The sequence below is a fragment of the Falco naumanni genome, unplaced genomic scaffold (assembly GCF_017639655.2).
Source record: "Falco naumanni isolate bFalNau1 unplaced genomic scaffold, bFalNau1.pat scaffold_347_arrow_pat_ctg1, whole genome shotgun sequence".
Lineage (NCBI taxonomy): Eukaryota > Metazoa > Chordata > Aves > Falconiformes > Falconidae > Falco > Falco naumanni.
The window spans coordinates 7501-19549 of record NW_024427455.1 but is presented as its reverse complement, the minus strand read 5'-3'; positions in this window follow the sequence as shown (position 1 = coordinate 19549).

The following is a 12049-nucleotide window of genomic DNA, read 5'->3' as shown; positions in this document are numbered from 1 at the left end:
TTTGGTTTGGTTTAGGGTTAGGGCAAGGAATTGGATGAGGGTTGGGGTTAGGGTTATGGTTAGAGTTCGGGTTAGGGTTAGGGTTAGGGTTAGCGTTTGTTTAGGGTTAGGGTTAGGGTTAGTGTTAGGGTTATTGATAGTGTTAGGGTTAGGGTTAAGCTTAAAGTTTGGGTTAGGGTTAGGGTAAGGGTTAGGGTTAGGGTTAGGGTTAGGGTTAGGATTAGGGTTAAGATTAAAGTTTGTGTTAGGGTTATGCTTAGGGTTAGGGTTAGCGCTATATTAGGGTTAGTGTTAGGTTTAGGTTTAGGTTTTGGTTAGGGTTAGGATTAGGTATAGGGTTAGGTTTAGGTTTAGGTTTAGTGTTATGGTTAGGGTTAGGAGTAGGGTAAGTGCTAGGGTTAGGGTCAGGTTTAGGTTAGGGTTAGGTTTAGGGTTAGATTTAAGGTTAGGGATAGCGTTAGGGTTAGGTTTAGGGTTCGGTTTAGGGCTAGGGTTAGGGTTAGGGTTAGTGTTATGGTTAGGGTTAAGGTTAGGTTTAGAGTTAATGTTAGGTTTAGGCTTAGTTTAGGGTTAGGGTTATGGATAGGGTTAGGGTTAGGGTTATGGTTAGCCTTTGGTTAGGTTTAGGGTTAGGGTTAGGGTTAGGGTTAAGCTTAATGTTTGGGTTAGGGTTATGGCTATGTTTAGGGTTAGGGTTAGCGCTAGGTTAGGGTTAGTTTTAGGTTTAGGGTTAGGTTTAGGATAGGGTTATGATTAGGTTAGGGTTAGGTTTAGCGTTAGGGTTAGGGTTAGGTTAGGGTTAGGAGGAGGGTTAGTGTTAAGGTTAGGGTCAAGGTTAGGTTAGGGTCAGGTTTAGGGTTAGAGTTAGGGCTAGGGCTATGGTTAGGGTTAGGATTAGGGTTAGATTTAAGGTTAGGGTTAGGGTTAGGGTTTATGGTTAGCGTTAGGTTAGGTTTAATTTTAGGGATAGGTTAGGGTTAGGTTTAGGTTTAAGCTTATAATTAGTGTTATGATTAGGGTTAAGGTTACGTGTAGGGTTAGGGTAGGTTAGGGTTAGGGTTAGGTTAGCGTTAGGGTTAGGTTTAGGGTTAGGGTTACGGTTAGGGTTATGGTTAGAGTTATGGTTAGGGCAAGGGATAGGGTAACGTTTGGGGTTAGGGTTATGGTTAGAGTTAGGGTTAGGGTTAGGGTTAGGGTTAGCGTTTGGTTAGGGTTAGGGTTTGGGTTAGTGTTAGGGTTATGGATAGGGTTAGGGTTAGGGTTAAGCTTAAAGTTTGGGTTAGGGTTAGGATAAGGTTTAGGGTTAGGGTTAGGGTTAAGTTTAGAGTTAGGGCAAGGGATAGGGATAGGGTTTGGGTTAGGGTTAGGGTTAGGGTTAGGGTTAGGGTTAGGGTTAGGGTTATGGTTAGGATTTGGTTAGGGTTAGGGTTAGGGTTAGGGTTAGGGTTAGGGTTAGGGTTATGGATAGGGTTAGGGTTAGGGTTAGCGTTTGTTTAGGGCTAGGGTTAGGGTTATGTTTAGGGTTCAGCTTAAAGTTTGGGTTAGGTTAGGGTTAGGGTTAGGGTTAGGGTTAGGGTTAGGGTTAGGGTTAGGGTTAGGGTTAGGGTTAGGGTTAGGGTTAGGGTTAGGGTTAGGGTTAGGGTTAGGGTTAGGGTTAGGGTTAGGGTTAGGGTTAGGGTTAGGGTTAGGGTTAGGGTTAGGGTTAGGGTTAGGGTTAGGGTTAGGGTTAGGGTTAGGGTTAGGGTTAGGGTTAGGGTTAGGGTTAGGGTTAGGGTTAGGGTTAGGGTTAGGGTTAGGGTTAGGGTTAGGGTTAGGGTTAGGGTTAGGGTTAGGGTTAGGGTTAGGGTTAGGGTTAGGGTTAGGGTTAGGGTTAGGGTTAGGGTTAGGGTTAGGGTTAGGGTTAGGGTTAGGGTTAGGGTTAGGGTTAGGGTTAGGGTTAGGGTTAGGGTTAGGGTTAGGGTTAGGGTTAGGGTTAGGGTTAGGGTTAGGGTTAGGGTTAGGGTTAGGGTTAGGGTTAGGGTTAGGGTTAGGGTTAGGGTTAGGGTTAGGGTTAGGGTTAGGGTTAGGGTTAGGGTTAGGGTTAGGGTTAGGGTTAGGGTTAGGGTTAGGGTTAGGGTTAGGGTTAGGGTTAGGGTTAGGGTTAGGGTTAGGGTTAGGGTTAGGGTTAGGGTTAGGGTTAGGGTTAGGGTTAGGGTTAGGGTTAGGGTTAGGGTTAGGGTTAGGGTTAGGGTTAGGGTTAGGGTTAGGGTTAGGGTTAGGGTTAGGGTTAGGGTTAGGGTTAGGGTTAGGGTTAGGGTTAGGGTTAGGGTTAGGGTTAGGGTTAGGGTTAGGGTTAGGGTTAGGGTTAGGGTTAGGGTTAGGGTTAGGGTTAGGGTTAGGGTTAGGGTTAGGGTTAGGGTTAGGGTTAGGGTTAGGGTTAGGGTTAGGGTTAGGGTTAGGGTTAGGGTTAGGGTTAGGGTTAGGGTTAGGGTTAGGGTTAGGGTTAGGGTTAGGGTTAGGGTTAGGGTTAGGGTTAGGGTTAGGGTTAGGGTTAGGGTTAGGGTTAGAGTTACGGTTAGTGATATGGTAAGGGTGAGGAGTAGGGTTAGTGTTAGGGTTAGGGTCAGGGTTAGGTTAGGGTTAGGGCTAGGGCTAGGCTTATGGTTAGGTTACGATTTATGGTTAGGATTAAGGTTCGGGATAGGATTAGGTTTAGGGTTAGGGTATAGCGTTAGGTTAGGTTTAGGTTTAGGGATAGGGGTTCATGGTTAGGGTAAGGTATTCGGCTTATAGTTAGTGTATGGTTAGGGGTAAGGTTCGGTTCTAGGGTTAGGATTAATGGTTAGATTAGGTTAAGGGTTTAGACTTACGGGATAGTTTTTAGGGTTAGGGTTAGCGCAAGGGATAGGGTTAGGTTTGGGGTTAGGGTTATGGTTATGTTTAGGGTTAGGGTTATGGTTACCATTTGGTTAGGGATAGGGTTAGGTTTAGGCTTAGGTTTAGGGTTAGGGTTAGGGTTAGGGTTAGGGTTAGCGTTTGGTTAGGGGTTAGGGTTAGGGTTAGGTTAGGGTTAAGCTTAAAGTTTGGGTTAGGGCTATGGTTATGGTTAGGGTTAGGGTCAGGAGTAGGGTTAGTGTTAGGGTTAGTGCTAGGGTTAAGGTTAGGTTTACGGTGAGGGTTAGGGTTAGGTTAGCGTTAGGATTAGGCTTAGGGTTAGGGCAAGGGATAGGGTTAGGGTTGGGGTTAGCGTTTGGTTAGGGTTAGGTTTAGTGTTAGGGTTAGGGTTAGGGTTAGGATTAGGGTTAAGATTAAAGTTTGTGTTAGGGTTATGCTTAGGGTTAGGGTTAGCGCTAGATTAGGGTTAGTGTTAGGTTTAGGTTTAGGTTTTGGTTAGGGTTAGGATTAGGTATAGGGTTAGGTTTAGGTTTAGGTTTGGTGTTATGGTTAGGGTTAGGAGTAGGGTAAGTGCTAGGGTTAGGGTCAGGTTTAGGTTAGTGTTAGGTTTAGGGTTAGATTTAAGGTTAGGGATAGGGTTAGGGTTAGGTTTAGGGTTCGGGTTAGGGCTAGGGTTAGGGTTAGGGTTAGGGTTAGTGTTATGGTTAGGGTTAAGGTTTGGTTTAGGGTTAGGGTTAGGGTTAGGTTTAGGCTTAGGTTTAGAGTTAGGGTTATGAATAGGGTTAGGGTTAGGGTTATGGTTAGCCTTTGGTTAGGTTTAGGGTTAGGGTTAGGGTTAGGGTTAGGGTTAGGGTTAAGCTTAATGTTTGGGTTAGGGTTATGGCTATGTTTAGGGTTAGGGTTAGCGCTAGGTTAGGGTTAGTTTTAGGTTTAGGGTTAGGTTTAGGATAGGGTTATGATTAGGTTAGGGTTAGGTTTAGCGTTAGGGTTAGGGTTAGGGTTAGGGTTAGGAGGAGGGTTAGTGTTAAGGTTAGGGTCAAGGTTAGGTTAGGGTCAGGTTTAGGGTTAGAGTTAGGGCTAGGGCTATGGTTAGGGTTAGGATTAGGGTTAGATTTAAGGTTAGGGTTAGGGTTAGGGTTATGGTTAGCGTTAGGTTAGGTTTAGGTTTAGGGATAGGGTTAGGGTTAGGTTTAGGTTTAGGCTTATAATTAGTGTTATGATTAGGGTTAATGTTACGTTTAGGGTTAGGGTTAGGGTTAGGTTAGCGTTAGGGTTAGGTTTAGGGTTAGGGTTACGGTTAGGGTTAGGGTTGGGGTTATGGTTAGGGCAAGGGATAGGGTAACGTTTGGGGTTAGGGTTATGGTTAGAGTTAGGGTTAGGGTTAGGGTTAGGGTTAGCGTTTGGTTAGGGTTAGGGTTTGGGTTAGTGTTAGGGTTATGGATAGGGTTAGGGTTAGGGTTAAGCTTAAAGTTTGGGTTAGGGTTAGGATAAGGTTTAGGGTTAGGGTTAGGGTTAGGTTTAGAGTTAGGGCAAGGGATAGGGATAGGGTTTGGGTTAGGGTTATGGTTAGGGTTAGGGTTAGGGTTATGGTTAGGATTTGGTTAGGGTTAGGGTTAGGGTTAGGGTTAGGGTTAGGGTTAGGGTTAGGGTTAGGGTTAGGGTTAGGGCTAGGGTTAGGGTTAGGGTTAGGGTTAGGGTTAGGGTTAGGGTTAGGGTTAGGGTTAGGGTTAGGGTTAGGGTTAGGGTTAGGGTTAGGGTTAGGGTTAGGGTTAGGGTTAGGGTTAGGGTTAGGGTTAGGGTTAGGGTTAGGGTTAGGGTTAGGGTTAGGGTTAGGGTTAGGGTTAGGGTTAGGGTTAGGGTTAGGGTTAGGGTTAGGGTTAGGGTTAGGGTTAGGGTTAGGGTTAGGGTTAGGGTTAGGGTTAGGGTTAGGGTTAGGGTTAGGGTTAGGGTTAGGGTTAGGGTTAGGGTTAGGGTTAGGGTTAGGGTTAGGGTTAGGGTTAGGGTTAGGGTTAGGGTTAGGGTTAGGGTTAGGGTTAGGGTTAGGGTTAGGGTTAGGGTTAGGGTTAGGGTTAGGGTTAGGGTTAGGGTTAGGGTTAGGGTTAGGGTTAGGGTTAGGGTTAGGGTTAGGGTTAGGGTTAGGGTTAGGGTTAGGGTTAGGGTTAGGGTTAGGGTTAGGGTTAGGGTTAGGGTTAGGGTTAGGGTTAGGGTTAGGGTTAGGGTTAGGGTTAGGGTTAGGGTTAGGGTTAGGGTTAGGGTTAGGGTTAGGGTTAGGGTTAGGGTTAGGGTTAGGGTTAGGGTTAGGGTTAGGGTTAGGGTTAGGGTTAGGGTTAGGGTTAGGGTTAGGGTTAGGGTTAGGGTTAGGGTTAGGGTTAGGGTTAGGGTTAGGGTTAGGGTTAGGGTTAGGGTTAGGGTTAGGGTTAGGGTTAGGGTTAGGGTTAGGGTTAGGGTTAGGGTTAGGGTTAGGGTTAGGGTTAGGGTTAGGGTTAGGGTTAGGGTTAGGGTTAGGGTTAGGGTTAGGGTTAGGGTTAGGGTTAGGGTTAGGGTTAGGGTTAGGGTTAGGGTTAGGGTTAGGGTTAGGGTTAGGGTTAGGGTTAGGGTTAGGGTTAGGGTTAGGGTTAGGGTTAGGGTTAGGGTTAGGGTTAGGGTTAGGGTTAGGGTTAGGGTTAGGGTTAGGGTTAGGGTTAGGGTTAGGGTTAGGGTTAGGGTTAGGGTTAGGGTTAGGGTTAGGGTTAGGGTTAGGGTTAGGGTTAGGGTTAGGGTTAGGGTTAGGGTTAGGGTTAGGGTTAGGGTTAGGGTTAGGGTTAGGGTTAGGGTTAGGGTTAGGGTTAGGGTTAGGGTTAGGGTTAGGGTTAGGGTTAGGGTTAGGGTTAGGGTTAGGGTTAGGGTTAGGGTTAGGGTTAGGGTTAGGGTTAGGGTTAGGGTTAGGGTTAGGGTTAGGGTTAGGGTTAGGGTTAGGGTTAGGGTTAGGGTTAGGGTTAGGGTTAGGGTTAGGGTTAGGGTTAGGGTTAGGGTTAGGGTTAGGGTTAGGGTTAGGGTTAGGGTTAGGGTTAGGGTTAGGGTTAGGGTTAGGGTTAGGGTTAGGGTTAGGGTTAGGGTTAGGGTTAGGGTTAGGGTTAGGGTTAGGGTTAGGGTTAGGGTTAGGGTTAGGGTTAGGGTTAGGGTTAGGGTTAGGGTTAGGGTTAGGGTTAGGGTTAGGGTTAGGGTTAGGGTTAGGGTTAGGGTTAGGGTTAGGGTTAGGGTTAGGGTTAGGGTTAGGGTTAGGGTTAGGGTTAGGGTTAGGGTTAGGGTTAGGGTTAGGGTTAGGGTTAGGGTTAGGGTTAGGGTTAGGGTTAGGGTTAGGGTTAGGGTTAGGGTTAGGGTTAGGGTTAGGGTTAGGGTTAGGGTTAGGGTTAGGGTTAGGGTTAGGGTTAGGGTTAGGGTGAGGGTTAGGGTTAGGGTTAGGGTTAGGGTTAGGGTTAGGGTTAGGGTTAGGGTTAGGGTTAGGGTTAGGGTTAGGGTTAGGGTTAGGGTTAGGGTTAGGGTTAGGGTTAGGGTTAGGGTTAGGGTTAGGGTTAGGGTTAGGGTTAGGGTTAGGGTTAGGGTTAGGGTTAGGGTTAGGGTTAGGGTTAGGGTTAGGGTTAGGGTTAGGGTTAGGGTTAGGGTTAGGGTTAGGGTTAGGGTTAGGGTTAGGGTTAGGGTTAGGGTTAGGGTTAGGGTTAGGGTTAGGGTTAGGGTTAGGGTTAGGGTTAGGGTTAGGGTTAGGGTTAGGGTTAGGGTTAGGGTTAGGGTTAGGGTTAGGGTTAGGGTTAGGGTTAGGGTTAGGGTTAGGGTTAGGGTTAGGGTTAGGGTTAGGGTTAGGGTTAGGGTTAGGGTTAGGGTTAGGGTTAGGGTTAGGGTTAGGGTTAGGGTTAGGGTTAGGGTTAGGGTTAGGGTTAGGGTTAGGGTTAGGGTTAGGGTTAGGGTTAGGGTTAGGGTTAGGGTTAGGGTTAGGGTTAGGGTTAGGGTTAGGGTTAGGGTTAGGGTTAGGGTTAGGGTTAGGGTTAGGGTTAGGGTTAGGGTTAGGGTTAGGGTTAGGGTTAGGGTTAGGGTTAGGGTTAGGGTTAGGGTTAGGGTTAGGGTTAGGGTTAGGGTTAGGGTTAGGGTTAGGGTTAGGGTTAGGGTTAGGGTTAGGGTTAGGGTTAGGGTTAGGGTTAGGGTTAGGGTTAGGGTTAGGTTTATGTTTAGGCTTATAATTCGTGTTATGATTAGGGTTAATGTTACGTTTAGGGTTAGGGTTAGGGTTAGGTTAGCGTTAGGGTTAGGTTTAGGGTTAGGGTTACGGTTAGGGTTAGGGTTGGGGTTATGGTTAGGGCAAGGGATAGGGTAACGTTTGGGGTTAGGGTTATGGTTAGAGTTAGGGTTAGGGTTAGGGTTAGGGTTAGCGTTTGGTTAGGGTTAGGGTTTGGGTTAGTGTTAGGGTTATGGATAGGGTTAGGGTTAGGGTTAAGCTTAAAGTTTGGGTTAGGGTTAGGATAAGGTTTAGGGTTAGGGTTAGGGTTAGGTTTAGAGTTAGGGCAAGGGATAGGGATAGGGTTTGGGTTAGGGTTATGGTTAGGGTTAGGGTTAGGGTTATGGTTAGGATTTGGTTAGGGTTAGGGTTAGGGTTAGGGTTAGGGTTAGGGTTAGGGTTAGGGTTAGGGTTATGGATAGGGTTAGGGTTAGGGTTAGCGTTTGTTTAGGGCTAGGGTTAGGGTTATGTTTAGGGTTCAGCTTAAAGTTTGGGTTAGGGTTATGGTTAGGGTTAGGGTTAGGGTTAGCGCTATGTTTGGGTTAGTGTTAGGTTTAGGGTTAGGTTTAGGTTAGGGTTAGGATTAGGTTAGCGTTAGGTTTAGCGTTAGGGTTAGTGTTATGGTTAGGGTTAAGGTTAGGGTTAGGGTTAGGGTTAGGGTTAGGGTTAGGGTTAGCGTTTGGTTAGGGTTAGGGTTAGGGTTAGGGTTAAGCTTACAATTTGGGTTATGGTTATGGTTAGGGTTAGCGGTTAGGTTAGGGTTAGGGTTAGGGTTAGGGTTAGGGTTAGGGTTAGGGTTACGGTTAGTGAAAGTGATAGGGTTAGGGCTGGGGTTAGGGTTATGGTTAGGGTTAGGGTTAGGATTAGGGTTAGGGTTAGGGTTAGGGTTAGGATTAGGGTTAAGATTAAAGTTTGGGTTAGGTTTATGCTTAGGGTTAGGGTTAGGGTTAGCGCTAGATTAGGGTTAGTGTTAGGTTTAGGTTTAGGTTTTGGTTAGGGTTAGGATTAGGTATAGTGTTAGGTTTAGGTTTAGGTTTAGTGTTATGGTTAGGGTTAGGAGTAGGGTAAGTGTTAGGGTTAGGGTCAGGTTTAGGTTAGGGTTAGGTTTAGGGTTAGATTTAAGGTTAGGGATAGGGTTAGGGTTAGGTTTAGGGTTCGGGTTAGGGATAGGGTTAGGGTTAGGGTTAGTGTTATGGTTAGGGTTAAGGTTAGGTTTAGGGTTAGGGTTAGGGTTAGGGTTAGGGTTAGGTTTATGGTTATGGTTAGGGTTAGAGTTAGGGTTAGGATTAGCATTTGGTTAGGATTAGGGTTAGGGTTAGGGTTAAGCTTAAAGTTTGGGTTAGGGTTAGGGTTAGGGTTAGCGCTAGGTTAGCGTTAGTGTTAGGTTTAGAGTTAGGGTTAGGTTAGGGTTAGGATTAGGTTAGGGTTAGGTTTAGCGTTAGGGTTAGTGTTATGGTAAGGGTGAGGAGTAGGGTTAGTGTTAGGGTTAGGGTCAGGGTTAGGTTAGGGTTAGGGCTAGGGCTAGGGCTATGGTTAGGGTTACGATTATGGTTAGATTTAAGGTTAGGGATAGGATTAGGTTTAGGGTTAGGGTTAGCGTTAGGTTAGGTTTAGGTTTAGGGATAGGGTTATGGTTAGGGTTAGGTTTAGGCTTATAGTTAGTGTTATGGTTAGGGTTAAGGTTAGGTTTAGGGTTAGGATTATGGTTAGATTAGGTTAAGGGTTTAGACTTAGGGTTAGTTTTAGGGATAGGGTTAGGTTTGGGGTTAGGGTTATGGTTATGTTTAGGGTTAGGGTTATGGTTACCGTTTGGTTAGGGTTAGGGTTAGGTTTAGGCTTAGGTTTAGGGTTAGGGTTATGGATAGGGTTAGGGTTAGGGTTAGCTTTTGGTTAGGGTTAGGGTTAGGGTTAGGGTTAGGGTTAAGCTTAAAGTTTGGGTTAGGGCTATGGTTATGGTTAGGGTTAGGGTCAGGAGTAGGGTTAGTGTTAGGGTTAGTGCTAGGGTTAAGGTTAGGTTTACGGTGAGGGTTAGGGTTAGGTTAGCGTTAGGATTAGGCTTAGGGTTAGGGCAAGGGATAGGGTTAGGGTTGGGGTTAGCGTTTGGTTAGGGTTAGGTTTAGTGTTAGGGTTAGGGTTAGGGTTAGGGTTAGGATTAGGGTTAAGATTAAAGTTTGTGTTAGGGTTATGCTTAGGGTTAGGGTTAGTGCTAGATTAGGGTTAGTGTTAGGTTTAGGTTTAGGTTTTGGTTAGGGTTAGGATTAGGTATAGGGTTAGGTTTAGGTTTAGGTTTGGTGTTATGGTTAGGGTTAGGAGTAGGGTAAGTGCTAGGGTTAGGGTCAGGTTTAGGTTAGTGTTAGGTTTAGGGTTAGATTTAAGGTTAGGGATAGGGTTAGGGTTAGGTTTAGGGTTCGGGTTAGGGCTAGGGTTAGGGTTAGGGTTAGGGTTAGTGTTATGGTTAGGGTTAAGGTTAGGTTTAGGGTTAGGGTTAGGGTTAGGGTTAGGTTTAGGCTTAGGTTTAGGGTTAGGGTTATGGATAGGGTTAGGGTTAGGGTTAGGGTTAGCCTTTGGTTAGGTTTAGGGTTAGGGTTAGGGTTAGGGTTAGGGTTAGGGTTAAGCTTAATGTTTGGGTTAGGGTTATGGCCATGTTTAGGGTTAGGGTTAGTGCTAGGTTAGGGTTAGTTTTAGGTTTAGGGTTAGGTTTAGGATAGGGTTATGATTAGGTTAGGGTTAGGTTTAGCGTTAGGGTTAGGGTTATGGTTAGGGTTAGGAGGAGGGTTAGTGTTAAGGTTAGGGTCAAGGTTAGGTTAGGGTCAGGTTTAGGGTTAGAGTTAGGGCTAGGGCTATGGTTAGGGTTAGGATTAGGGTTAGATTTAAGGTTAGGGTTAGGGTTAGGGTTATGGTTAGCGTTAGGTTAGGTTTAGGTTTAGGGATAGGGTTAGGGTTAGGTTTAGGTTTAGGCTTATAATTAGTGTTATGATTAGGGTTAATGTTACGTTTAGGGTTAGGGTTAGGGTTAGGTTAGGTTTAGGGTTAGGGTTACGGTTAGGGTTAGGGTTGGGGTTATGGTTAGGGCAAGGGATAGGGTAACGTTTGGGGTTAGGGTTATGGTTAGAGTTAGGGTTAGGGTTAGGGTTAGGGTTAGCGTTTGGTTAGGGTTAGGGTTTGGGTTAGTGTTAGGGTTATGGATAGGGTTAGGGTTAGGGTTAAGATTAACGTTTGGGTTAGGGTTAGGATAAGGTTTAGGGTTAGGGTTAGGGTTAGGGCAAGGGATAGGGATAGGGTTTGGGTTAGGGTTATGGTTAGGGTTAGGGTTAGGGTTATGGATAGGGTTAGGGTTAGGGTTAGCGTTTGTTTAGGGCTAGGGTTAGGGTTATGGTTAGGGTTCAGCTTAAAGTTTGGGTTAGAGTTATGGTTAGGGTTAGGGTTACGGTTAGCGCTATGTTTGGGTTAGTGTTAGGTTTAGGGTTAGGTTTAGGTTAGGGTTAGGATTAGGTTAGCGTTAGGTTTAGCGTTAGGGTTAGTGTTATGGTTAGGGTTAAGGTTAGGGTTAGGGTTAGGGTTAGGGTTAGGGTTAGGGTTAGGGTTAGGGTTAGTGAAAGTGATAGGGTTAGGGTTGGGGTTAGGGTTATGGTTAGCGTTTGGTTAGGCTTAGGGTTATGGTTAGGGTTAGATTTAGGGTTAGGGTTATGGATAGTGTTAGGGTTAGGATTAGGGTTAGGGTTAGCCTTTGGTTAGGGTTAGGGTTAGGGTTAGGGTTAGGGTTAGGATTAGGGTTAAGATTAAAGTTTGGGTTAGGTTTATGCTTAGGGTTAGGGTTAGAGCTAGATTAGGGTTAGTGTTAGGTTTAGGTTTAGGTTTAGTGTTATGGTTAGGGTTAGGAGTAGGGTAAGTGTTAGGGTTAGGGTCAGGTTTAGGTTAGGGTTAGGATTAGGGTTAGGTTAGGTTATGGATAGGGTTAGGGTTAGGGTTAGTGGTTAGGGTTAGGGTTAGGGTTAGGGTTAGGGTTAGGGTTAGGGTTAGGTTAGGGTTAGGGTTAGGGTTAGGGTTAGGGTTAGGTTATGGTTAGGGTTAGTGTTAGGGTTAGGGTTTAGGGTTAGGGTTAGGGTTAGGGTTAGGGTTAGGTTAGGGTTAGGGTTAGGGTTAGGGTTAGGGTTAGGGTTAGGGTTAGGTTAGGGTTAGGGTTAGGGTTAGGGTTAGGGTTAGGGTTAGGGTTAGGGTTAGGGTTAGGGTTAGGGTTAGGGTAGGGTTAGGGTAGGGTTAGGTTAGGGTTAGGGTTAGGGTTTAGGGTTAGGGTTAGGGTTAGGGTTAGGGTTAGGGTTAGGGTTAGGGTTAGGGTTAGGTTAGGGTTAGGGTTAGGGTTAGGGTTAGGGTTAGGGTTAGGGTTAGGGTTTAGGTTAGGTTTAGGGTTAGGTTAGGTTAGGGTTAGGGTTAGGGTTAGGGTTAGGGTTAGGGTTAGGGTTAGGGTTAGGTTAGGGTTAGGGTTAGGGTTAGGGTTAGGGATAGGTTTAGGGTTAGGGTTAGGGATAAAGTGAGGGGTTGTATTTGGTTTTGGGTTAGGTTTAGGGATAGTGTTATGGTTAGGGTTAGCTTAGGGTTAGGTTTAGGTTTAATGTTTGGGTTCGGGTTCGGGTTAGGGTTACGGTTATGGTTAGGGTTAGGGTTAGTGTTAGGGTTAGGTTTAAAGATAGGGTTAGGATTAGGTTTAGGCTTATGGTTAGTGTTAGGGTAGGGGTAGGGTTATGGTTAGTGTTAGGTTAGTGTTAGAATTAGTTTTATAGTTAGGGATAGGGTTAGGGTTAGGGTTAGGGTCAGGGTTAGGGTCAGGGTAACGTTTATGGTCAAGGTTCGTTTTAGGGTAAGGGTTAGGTTTATGTTTAGATTTAGGTTTGGGTTAGGGTAAGGTTAGGGTTTGATTAGGCGTATGTTTAT